Raw genomic sequence first — 11553 nt, forward strand, 5'->3', positions numbered from 1 at the left:
TGCATCCAGCTGTATAAGTTTATGATAACATACTGATATTCCTAAAATCCATCCTAACCTCCTTCTGCTTGGTCTGGGTTAGTTGTTATCATTTAGTCTGTGATAACATTCTGCTTTAGGTACCTTCCTTGTAACTTGCTCCACCCTACTCTTTATCTTGACAGACTATAAATTCCTTGATATAAGAGCATATGTCTTACCTATATTCTTCCATGTTACTGAAACATAGTAAGCACTTAAAATCTTTTGTGAATTTTCATTTGACTAAAAACCTGTCAAATCTTTTACTAGTAAAAATGTCTGTTTTAAAATGTTTCTTTTGGTTCCTTGATAGAAAATGGTTAAATAAAATATTTTCTAATATATCTCCAATATATGTCAGAATCTTAATTATATTATGGCCTTCAATACTGCTATAATTTCATAGCATGGATATATATGTTATTCAAACAAACTAATGATTCCTCAATTATGCTTGTTTGAGTTTTCCAAATGACGGATTAAATATAGGAAATCATAATGTTTTAAGATATAGTTCTATTAGACAGATTCCATAAAGTAACACATTATTTAACAAGTTAGAGAACTGAGGAAGGAAATTTTTAGATGTCTTTAGAAATGTCTTATGTTTCTGAGAATCAAGTGATGCACTATTATTCCTATAATTTTAAATCCATTTTGGATATTTGTAGCAATAATGCCCTTTACAAAGGATCTAATTTACATCCTGGTAGTGTTTTTTTGTTAGTAGGCTCTAGTCCACTACTTTTTATGACTTCAGCAACATCTACAATCCCTTAAATCACTAGCATAAAGAAACTGAATCTCAACATGTTCAAACTTCGATAGTCACCAAAAATATACACAGGATTTTATGACATTTACACACACACACACACACACACACACCAATGATAGTGATTATACTTCTTCTCTAAAAAATGTCTTAGAAAATGATAGATGTGGTCTTGGTTAATAGAAATTTGCCTTGCAAGCATTAATGCAAAATCTACTTTTAATAGCAAGAAGATTGTAACTTAGTAAGAATATTGACATATGCATGTTTTGTTAATTTCTTTGAATTACATAGATATGAACATAAGAGATTTTAAGCATACATTCTTATATCATGTTCTTAAAACAGATTCTATTAAAATTATGATCTATTATCTCTCCATATTTTGATCTGTTTACTATACAAAATACAAGCTTTCTTGAAAGCATAATAGTGACATTTTGTTAAACTGACAACAGTAGTAGGCAGTTCTCAGTGAGCCTAAGGCAGAACCTTCCTTGTCAGGTGAAACAGTGCTGCTAAACATGGAGTGACCTTCATAGAAGTCATAAATATAGCAGCAGCTTTCTAAAGTATAGCAGGTACATTTAATCCTTTATTAAATATTGTTAACAATTTTCATACCCTGTATTTAAAGCAATATTTACAATCTCAGGCAATATTACTATTAACTAATATGCCTTTAATGTTAAAGTAAGAGATACTTGTACATACAAACTTCAAATTCTATGCATAATATTTCAAGCACCTTGCAACATTTTAAAAATATAATAGACTCAGATTCATCAAGCTATCCCAATTCATATAGTGATAAATAACTGAGCTTATGATCCAAACCTTTTTATTTTTTATTTATTGGTTATATTGTTTTATTAATAGACTCTACAATTGTTTTGAAATAGAATTTGAATACAAATTTGAAATTAGTTTTTTCCAGCAAATTAATGATATGATGATGGCATCATATGAATAACAGTTTGTGGTTTTCTAAAGTAAATGTCTTGCACATACTGATTTTACCTCATAGTTTTGGAAATCCCATTGTTCACTGTGTGGTATACAGGTTACTGCATGATCTAATGGTCAAGCACAACAATTTCGAAATTTAGATTTCAACAAATCTTAGTTTAAAGCCTGGCTTTATTTAAAAGTTGTGCGACTCTGGGTCGCATATTCAATTTCTATGGGCTTCATATTTTCGTTATTTGAATAAGGATGATTGTAACACTACCCAAAATTGGATTCAGTGAGATTATACATGTAAAGCACTTAGCACAATATCTGGCACATCATAAATGCTAAAGAATTTGGCTATTACTACATTTTTAGTGTGCATTAGTTTAGGGATGTTCACATACTTATAAAGTTTCTAACAATTATTAACATCAAAGCAATTAATAAAATCCATGAGAATATTTTATCTTTCAAGCATATTATGATAACTATATCTACCCTTCAAGTGTGTTATATTAAAATGTGATCAAATGAATGGCAGGAGAAATTGAAGGGAACACAGATGAACCACATGTAATCCAGGGATGGAAAAGGCCTAGTGTAGGAAATTGGGTATTACAGAGATGGGAAGCATGCGCCCCCAGAACCCCATGACTGGGTGATGACTGAGAGACACACAGGCTAACCCTTTCATTAGCCCCAGTGGAGATGAACCAGTCCTTCCCCATGAGAAGTCTGTCTGTGTCACATGACTACGAGAATCCTCTAGTCAATGGAATGTTTCAGTACCTACATCAAGTGAACAATTTGTACCATGAAAGATTGGCTACTTCTCCTTGAATGGGATCCATGATAGATCGTTTCATGTGCCAGTCTCTCTATAGAGGGAATGCCCATTGTGCTTGCAAATTTAAGTCATGACTCTGGCTGTTGTGTTCCTTTGTTACCATGTAATGTTAATTTAAAGGACATAGCTTCAGTAAGATAATCCACATCTCTATCATTTAATTAAAGGCAGTTAGCATTATCCTCAGTTTATAAAATAGATATGTGAAGCTTAGAAAAGTTAAGAATATTTTAGAAAAAATAAGGGATGGATCTAGACATAGAGGCTGGTATGAAAATGCCTTTCATGTAACCTATTTTAAATAGGATTACTTTGAGAGACCCCAGCTAAACTGAGCTTTTAGTACAACATGGCTAGCAATTCTGCTATGAATAGCTGCTGGCTGTGGGTGTTTACAGAGTGTTTTTCACAGTATGCTTCCTTTACCTGGTGGATGGCCTAATGCCCAGCTGTCCAACGAGTGACCAGGTGGTCCTTCACGTGAGAAACTTGCTTATACCAGCAGACCCCTTGTGGCTCGTATCTGACCACAGCTCTGGTGCTGGAAACCCAATCATGTGTCACCCCTAGCACAGCAGGGAAAACCGAGGCTAGGGTAGCCCCTGGTTCTGCAGATGGAAGGCACAAATTCAACACACCACCATGTCAGGAATCACGTTCAAAGATTTATTATTTACAGGTCATTGGCAGGGAAGATGCAGTGAGTTGGGTGGGCAGTCCTCCAACCTTGGATCACATGAGGAAGGAAAGAGGAGTTAGGTAGACAAAGGGAGAGGGAGGAGGATAGGGACAGGGGGAGATAGAGATCTTGCAATGTGCATCAGAATAGTGAATGGGTCACATTAAGTTTGTGGGCGAGTCTGAATGGTTCCTTCAGGGAGCCCAGTCAGCTAGGCAGGAAAGATGCCTCTAAGTTATCTCTAGCCTCTGGTCTGAGCCATTTGGCTGTAGTGCTCTATGTCTAATGCTTAGGCTGCAACATTTGCTGTGTTGTTGCTGTTAGAAGGGTGAACATGGAATATTTTTAATAACATATGCATACATTTAATCCTAGAATATTTTTAACAACATATGCATAAATTATGCAAATATATCTTATTTTTTAACATTTTTTTCAGATCAATTTTATTTAAGAAACAAATTGACAAAAAGAAGTAAAAGCAGCTTACTAATATGTCAAAAAAACTCAACCACCAAACCTAATTCAGCACGTTTTCATTATGTGAGTCAATAAAAATTCAATTAAATATTTCACACTAAACATAAAGTAGGGTGTTCTATTTCCCCTTCAAAAGATGGAAGATGACTTTTAAATTATATTGTTTTACATCCTCAAGTGACCACCATGTGACTATTCACTGTGTGCTTAAATAACTATAATATTTTCGGAAGACTTGAAGTGAAATACTAGTGACCCACTGCTCAGATGTACAGAGTCAAACTGAAGCACATTGTCTGCAGCTATCTTAATATAGTTAAAAAAAATTATGTCTAAGAGTGAAAAGAGAATGACTGAAACTAATCTGTGAGATATATGACATCACCATCAAACAATTCTTCCTTTTTTTTTTTAGACGGAGTCTCGCTGTCACCCAGGTTGGAATGCAATGGCGTGATCTTAGCTCACTGCAACCTTCACCTCACGTGCACAAGCAATTCTCCTGCCTCAGCCTCACGAGTAGCTGGGACTACAGGCATCCGCCACCAGCTTCAGTTAATTTTTGTATTTTTAGTAGAGACGGGAGTCTCGCCATGTTGGCCATGCTGGTCTCGAACTCTGACGTTGTGATCTGCCCGCCTTGGCCTCCCAAAGTGCTGGGATTATAGGTGTGAGCCACAACACCCGGCCCAAACAATTCTTAAGTTCCAAAAGAGCAAAGCGTCCTAGAGTTAGTCTAAGAATGCATGTGCTTTTATAATATATACATAACAGAAAATAAAGGCAATAAAGTAATGTTCCCTTCTAAGGTAATAAAGTACTGAAAATGCCATTTGTGCAGCACTCTAACAGGTGAAAGTTTTGAAAATCTGTTCACTGAGCAGAAGCACAAGGAAAAACTAAATACGTATCCCAGTTTATTAAAATGATACATCCATAGGCTGCATCTATCCTGAATCTCTTAATAAGGCCGGATTAATTATTTTAAAGTTTCTCTTAATAGATGATTAAAAATATAAAAATATTTAACTTAAAGGAACATAGAATTTAAATTGTGAAACCATGTTGTAAATTTTATTATAATCATCATTTTTCTTAATGTCAAAGACTGCATCAGTTTCATAAATAACATCACTCGTGTTTTATAATAAATACATCTGTATACAGAGGTATATTTAACTGCATCTGCATGTAGCTCCAGAAATTGTTGCTCATTTTAGGGCACATATTTTTATTCTGATAAAGATTTAATGTTTTACTTAATACTTCAGTAGAAACCATGAATAAATTGTATACCCAATATCAATATTTTTCTAAAAACCTGAACAGCATTCTTTTAAATGTCCATTTAAAAATATATTACAGGTAACAGTTATTGTTTTATCATGATCAAATTAGTATCAAATTAATAGGCATAAGTGAAAAAACTAATCACTTACTAGATAGTCATAAAAAATAAAATACAATAATGTTGTGCACTTTGTATTATGAAGAAAGTGTTCACTTATATAAGCAGCAGATGATGAGAACATTATCATGAAAATTCTGGATATATCTTTATGTATATCCTTAAAAATCACTTACCTTTATATAATTTCCATTTTAATTTTAATCCCACATATTTTCAGCTAACATTTAACTTTTTATTGTAAAACTTCAGCTGTTATAAATCATGAAACACTTTCAGAAATTTGTTTAAAGGTAGAAATAATTCCTTCTAGTAAACAATTATGTCACATTACATATTTGTTGAATGTCATGTTTGAGAAATATATTCTGACCCTGAACATATTCAAATTAAAGATCAATATTATAAAGGAATGAAGATTTTACAGGGAAAATATTGCAATCAGTAAAAGCATGAAAGATCATGTAGTAGTGTGTCCAGAGTTTGTTCCTTCCAGTGGGTTCTTGGTCTCGCTGACTTCAAGAATGAAGCTGCGGACCTTCGCGGTGAGTGTTACAGCTCTTAAAGGTGGCATGGACCCAAAGAGTTAGCAGCAGCAAGATTTATTGTGAAGAGCGAAAGAACAAAGCTTCCACAGTGTGGAAGGGGACCCAAGTGGGTTGCTTCTACTGGCTGGGGTGGCCAGCTTTTATTCCCTTATTTGTCCCTGCCCATGTCCTGCTGATTGGTCCATTTTACAGAGTGCTGATTGGTGCATTTACAATCCTTTAGCTAGACACAGAGCGCTGATTGGTGCGTTTTTACAGAGCACTGATTGGTGTGTTTACAATCCTCTAGCTATGCAGAAAAGTTCTCCAAGTTCCCACTCCACCCAGGAAGTCCAGCTGGCTTCACCTCTCAGTAGGAAGGAAGACACCTGTTTGGAATATTGCAGAATGGTAGATATCACATTTTATCAAAAGACAGTACTGCTTGATCTTCTATTTCCCACAGAACTCTGGATCCAGTTAAGAGCAGGAGGGGGAAAGAAGTAGCAATATTTCAAACGTCCATACTCCAATCTGCAAAAGACACTGAGTAGGTGGAAGAAAACTGCATTCTACTTCAGGTAGTCTTTGAAATGAAGGCTCTGTTATTTCTTCAAAATTGGAAGGATATCACAGGGTTGATTTTATATACAAAGTAGGATCTGATCCAGTAAACTCTAGTGAAGTAATTCACATATGGAGAAAGTTAATTTTGACCTCATGACAAAATCACCCATATTTTGAGGAGGTTAGCATGTCACCTTCTTTGCAAACCACCAACAATATTGGGTGTATGGTTCTTAATTGAAGCCACTTGAAAAGTGTCATACAAAGTTAAGGAAAACATACACCAAATGCTGCTAACACGCACACATAAGGAATCCAGATGTACTTCAAGCCTTCTATAACCATCACAAGAGAACCCAATAAAATAGTATGAATTAGATGATAAATTATTTCTGGCCTTTCTCCAATTCATCCATCGTCAAGAATAACAGTTTCTGTCAGGAACTTAGTATTAATTCTCCTAAAAATAACTTGCAGTATAGAAAGAAAACAAATAATTAACACTGGGATATAGAAAGGTAATAAAGAAGAGTGTCAATTGCAAAAAATAAAAATAAAAAAAATGTCTTGAGAAGGTGCCTGCCAGGATTCTTGACAGAGGAGCCAAATTACTGTAAAATTCTTAGTCATATTTAGCCCAAATTTCGCTTCAAGGAATTTGAGCATGTGCCCATGTTCTTTGTGCTGGACAAACATCTTCATTATAATATTCAATGTCACTGTCAGAGGACACACCAAGTAAAAATTAATCACTTTCATCGTTTTAGCTACAAAAGTTTCTTTCTTCACATTCAGCTGAAGGCACTTAGCAAGCATTAAGGCTGCTAGTAAACTTAACAAAGGAAATACCAACACAGCTGGATTCCCAAACTGCAGTAAAAATTCCAGAAAGAGAGAAAATATGTAGGTTTTATAAACTTCATAAACCTTGTCACTTTGCTCCAGTGGCAAGATACCGAGCAGGAATACAGAGACTGCTTGAAGAAACAGGAGATAGCGGCCATACACCACATCATCATAAATATGTAAGTTGAAGCACTTATCAACAAGTAGTAAAACCTCTCTCCATAAGTATTTCAGTTGCTTTTTCAAATAGCCTGTAGGGGCACAACTTGGCATGCAAAATATGGTAGTGCCCAGTTTTCTCTTCAAGGAATAGAGTATTCCATTCTTGTTGTATTTACTACCCTCTTATGATGAGGCATGCAACAGTAAGCACTCCTGCTAGCCATGTTCCACTCATAAGCCAACTTGTAACAAATAATGCAGTAACATATATTCTTTGCAATCCAAACACAGTGCCAATATAGAAATACACTGGCTCAATAATCTCGTTGCTACCAGTGGTTTGACATAAAACCCTGGCAATAAGTTCCGGATATAGAGACATTTGCTGCACTGCATTTAGAATCTTCAGAGATACAGTTCGGTTATTGTGTGCCAGTTCATAAACACCTCTTTCAAATGAAGGTGCCTTTACCATATCTTTACGATAGGTCTAATAAATGGCACTGTCACTCTGAAACATGATTCCCCGTTCAAGCTCGTTTTGGAGCTCTTTCAGGAATTGCAATGTCATTGATTTTTCTCTTCTTTAGCAGATTCCTTATTTTCTGAAGACTTTGGCTTTTTTCTTTGGCGCAACTCTGTAGCTGATCTTTCTTTCTCCGCTGTGGTCTCCGCGGAGGCCAGGGCATCCCTCTGGTTCCCCCGAGGCAGGTCTCCCTCCCTCTGAATCCCCGAACCCCTCAGCCTCCCCGGGCCCGCTCCCAGCCGCCGCTGCAAATACGCTTTTTAATCACTGTTTTTCTACTACTAACATCTTCCAGAAAAGCTAAACGAAATTTTATGCAATTCCCTGGTTAATGTTTCTCGATGACATAAGTTGCTCCGTATATGCTTGACTGCAGCTAACCTTGTTACACTAGAAATCAATCTTGACGGGCAGCCAAAATTCATTATCTTATGATCTCCTTGGCAGTTTCCTGCTTTGATGTTTTTATCAGATTGGGGTCAGGCTTTATACCCTGAACTGTTCTTGTAAAGTTTTTCACCTGATAATCACGGTCCTTTAATTCTGGTGATTGTCCTGTGCTAATTTGATAGGAAAACAGAACTGAAAGTAAGCTTTTCCCAAAGGGTCTCAGAAAAAAGATATTTTTTCCAATATATTAATGTGTTAAACTCACGCGTGCACACACACACACACACACACACACACAGTTTCTAGTGAAATAACTTTCAGAAACATTAGGTTAAAAACACCTTAAGAAATTTTGCCTAACCCAGGATAATGAGGTTAACTTCTACATAATCTTCTAGATTATCTATTATTTCAATTTCCACAGTTAGATATACTGACATGAAATTGACATGAAATTTTGTGTAGGTTCGACATATGGTTCACGTTCTGTTTTTCCCTGAAACCTTTGTCTACAGTTATTCTGGGCTACGTTTACATATAAATCAAGTGTTTATATATATTAGACTCTGTCTGGAGGCTCCTTATTATGTACTTGTACTATTCCCACATTGTCTTAGTATTAGCTTCACTATGAGTAGAGCAAGGCTTCCCACCTAAAAGACTGCTTGGCTGCTGTTAGCCACTTGCATATCCACTTAAAATATAGAATACAATTACAAATTTCTATCAATACCAAAATACATAGAAATACATTGTTGGGACAATTTTGATTGAATTTGTATTTAATTTAAGAAGAAGTTTAAGGAGAATTTCCATCTTTAAATTACTGTCTTCAAATCTATGATTGTAACATATTTTGTACATTTTCTTAGCTCTTTAAATTATCTCAATTTGTTTCATAATTTTTTATGAAGACATACATAAATGTAGGACCATTTCTAGATATTTGCTATAACTATTACTGTGATTATCATAGACTTTTACAATTTTTATTTATTAACTGGATGGTATGTAGAAATTCAATTCATTGTTTTACATTGTCCTTGTGTAGCAACTTTGTGAAAATTAATAATGATTTTTATTTTATTAGATACTCTTTTAGTATTTTTCAGATACAGCTTGACAAGTTGTTTCTATTGGATTTACTTTATCTGGGTCCCATTTCTTTCTTTCTTGGCTAATATTTCATCTTGCTTGTATATGTAATTATTCCAATAAAAAGTTGGATGGGAAAATCACATTATATATCATACCTAATATATATATCATACATAATACATGAGATATATCCCATGTAAGAAATAATATCTTGTTAGGGACTAAATATATGTGTCCCCTACAAATTTAAACGTTGAAATATCATCCCCAATGGGATGGTGTTTGAAGGTGGGGCCTTTGGGAGCAGTTTAGGTCACAAATAGGACTGGTGCCCTTAAATGAAGAGGCCAGAGAGCTAGCTTGCTCTCATTCTGCCATATGAGGACACAAGAAAAAGTTGACAGTTTGTAAACTGAAAGCGGGATCTCACCAAAACCTGACCATACTAGAACCCTGATCTCAGACTTCCAGCCTCTAAAACTGTTAGAAAAATTTCTTCTGTTTTTAAGCCACCTGGTGTGTAATACGTTCTTATAATAGCCCAAACTGAAAAACACAGAAATCATATATTATATAATAAATAAAATTCCCATAAGCAGCGAATATCTGAAAACACAATTTTTATTTCTTCATCTTGTTCACATTCTGGCTCAATTAAAGTCTATATGGAATTCACCTCAAAATCCTGAAATGGCAACACATTGAAAGTTTTCCTCTTACTGAGCTCCGGAGAAGTACTGAATCAAGTTTTACAAGAAAACTGGAGACTTGAGGAATCCAAAAGGTGTAGTCTTCTACTTCTCATTTGTGACATACTAAGCTAAAGAAAGTAGAGGAGACTAGAGTGCTTTCAATTTAAGGCCCATCAGCAAAAAAAAGAAACCTAAGTGTATCACATGAAAACTCATCCACAGAGAATGGAAAAATCTAGGCTTGTGGCTATAGGTTTAGAAACTGAGTTTACAAAACCATGAGAGAAGTCAGGGTCTGGCAGAGCATTGTATTGAGCCAGAAAACTCTTCCAAACCTGGAAACCCTTGACACAGTGTTTGATTTTGAGAAAAATAGCAGAAGGTGTGAGACTCCACTCAAAGAGATACAGTTTCTCCAAAAATAAAATAGGGCATCATTGTATTGTATTGAAGACAGTCCTTTGATGAACTGTAAACTATTGCCCAAAATAATAGGGTCAATGTAAGAGCTCTTTAGAAGCATAGTGTTTTTTGTTTGTTTTGTTTCTTTTTTCTTTGTTTTTTTAGTGCATTACTTTTAAAGCAATTATTCTAAGACTTACGTCATATCAGGTTAAATTATATATATAATAGTACATTTTTGAATATTAATCACATGGTAGATTGTTGCTTAAGTTTCATTTCATGCAAAAAGTTATCATTTTTTGTCTAACCTTCTATTTATTGCTGAACCAAACTTTGATCATCATTTTGTAAATCAGTGTATCTCACATTCCTGCTAGTATCTATCCTCTCTGCCTCTGTAAGATTAACTTTGCATATTTAAATTTATTATGGCCAGCCATACTTGTATTTTATTTGTTCTGTTACACTGTCTTAAATTCTTATGTTAATAATTACAATTTAAATATAAACCAAATGAATAAGAAATGTAAATGTAATCAAATAATGTTATAAAAATAATATTTATGATAAAGTAGAAGGAACTGAAAATTACTGCTTGAATATTGAGTACAACTATAAAAATAAGTTCTGTAGCTTAAAATTATATGTGCCATATTTTAATGACATACTCTCCCTTTGTTAAATCTTTTTTACTGATGTAACTTTTATAATAACCCTCCATTGAACATCTATGTAACTCTATATATGAATAAAATTTTAACATCTAGTATAAATTGCTAAAATAAAATTGCAAGTTCCACATTTACAGTTTTAATTATTTTGATAAACAACTTTCAAGTTCTTATTCATACCAATTCATAATTAAGAATAATATATACTTTATACTTACATAGAAATATGGCAGATTACGCATATGTGTTAGTCTAGATTTTACCTCCAAGACTATAGAAATCATAAATGATTAAAATGGGGATAAACCCATAACTGTAAAAAAAAAAAAGTGGGTGGAGGGCACACATATTGGGGGAAATTCTATAAATTTTATAAAAGTAAAAGATGAAATCATATTGATAAAATTCAAATAGAATATATTTCTCAAATTCTAATACAGCAGATGACAGATACAAAAATAGGATAGCCTGAAATGGATAGCTTGAATTCAGAAAATTTTTCTAC

The 11553-nt window shown here is 34.3% G+C and overlaps 1 pseudogene; it reads right to left on the reverse strand.

The window, feature by feature from the left end:
• Positions 1-3035: 3035 nt before the first annotated feature.
• On the reverse strand, positions 3036-10579 carry LOC105474995 (probable C-mannosyltransferase DPY19L4; annotated as a pseudogene).
• Between the last annotated feature and the right edge of the window lie 974 nt (positions 10580-11553).

Source organism: Macaca nemestrina, chromosome 4 (assembly GCF_043159975.1).
Source record: "Macaca nemestrina isolate mMacNem1 chromosome 4, mMacNem.hap1, whole genome shotgun sequence".
Taxonomy (NCBI): Eukaryota; Metazoa; Chordata; class Mammalia; order Primates; family Cercopithecidae; genus Macaca; species Macaca nemestrina.